The sequence below is a fragment of the Mercenaria mercenaria genome, chromosome 1, assembly GCF_021730395.1.
Source record: "Mercenaria mercenaria strain notata chromosome 1, MADL_Memer_1, whole genome shotgun sequence".
Classification (NCBI taxonomy): Eukaryota; Metazoa; Mollusca; class Bivalvia; order Venerida; family Veneridae; genus Mercenaria; species Mercenaria mercenaria.
Window position 1 is genome coordinate 111790376 of NC_069361.1, and position 1284 is coordinate 111791659.

Sequence of the window (1284 nt, forward strand, 5' to 3'; positions counted from 1 at the left end):
AAAAAGATCTTTCTTTCAAACTGAAGTCCGGTCATATTATGAATATTAGAATATGAGTTTTTGTTTCTAAACTATTTTAAAAATGCCAAATCAAGAAAAAAAGATGACCGCGTCGGAATTCGAACCCGGACTGCCGCGGCAATAAAGAAGTTTTTCGCTGTCATTGTCAATACCGTTATAAAGGATTTAGTGTTCAATCAATGTGCGTTATTTACAGATATCTATAAACGCTTTTCGATTTTCATCGTATAAAGAAGTAAAACAATTAATTCTCATGTGTTTCCGTAATGCATAACATATAGGCTGTCGGTAATTAAGTTTCAAAGCATTCCTAAGAACTACAATTACATTAATTTCTAGATATCTAAAAAATATTTTTCTTTGTTTTCGAGCGATCTAGAGGCCAGAGTCTTTTAATTTTACTCATTTGCAAAATGTTTTAATCTTTCTATTTTTTCCATCTTTCAGTGAATATCATCATATACGATTATCTGTTTAGTTTAAACTATGTAAGAAGATCCATAGAATGCGGCCAAGCAAAATAATAGCAGATTTGGTTTGATTCATGTTCATGAGAGGTAGTGGAAAGTGCAACACCCTAACAACTATAGACGATGCCTTTCTTTTGAGTACATGTAGCGAAAATATATAATTAAATCTAAGTCGTAAGTCTGTGGTAAATTTCATGACCTCGATAGGGCTCATGTCCTAGAACCCCGGGTTGACTGGCCGGCACCTCAACCGCTTGACCATCGCTCCCTTGGTAATTGTTAATTCATAAAGAATTGAGTATTGACATTAAAGTCTTATTGTTATGCAGCTAAACTTTTAAGGGCATTGAAATTTAGGACTGACATCCGATTCTAAGAAGCAGTACAAATATGTCTAATTTCTTCAGTATAAATACATATGAAATAAAGCCTTATACTGTTTGAGAAGTCAGTATTATTAAAACAAAGAAATGTCAAGCAATATTGCAAAGATACCTGTCTCTGTGGCGCAATCGGTTTGCGCGTTCGGCTGTTAACCGAAAGGTTGGTGGTTCGAGCCCACCCAGGGACGATTTCAGATTTTTTACTTATGATATACAAATAAATCTTAACATTAATTGACGTTTTCTTCTTCTATCTTTCTTTATACCTGTTTCTACATTCACTTGATTCTTATTACCCTTCTCTATCCTTCTCTTACTTTCTGTATTTAAGAAATGATTTATAACAAAAGAGTGCTTTAATACTATTTATGCACGATGGGGATTGTACGTCAGGCGTAATAATTTCACGA

The 1284-nt window shown here is 33.8% G+C and overlaps 1 non-coding gene across 1 annotated transcript; it reads left to right on the forward strand.

Moving 5' to 3' along the window:
* Positions 1–988: 988 nt before the first annotated feature.
* On the forward strand, positions 989–1062 carry Trnan-guu (transfer RNA asparagine (anticodon GUU)). The gene has a single exon. It is a non-coding gene; the product is annotated as a tRNA-Asn (tRNA).
* Positions 1063–1284: the final 222 nt, after the last annotated feature.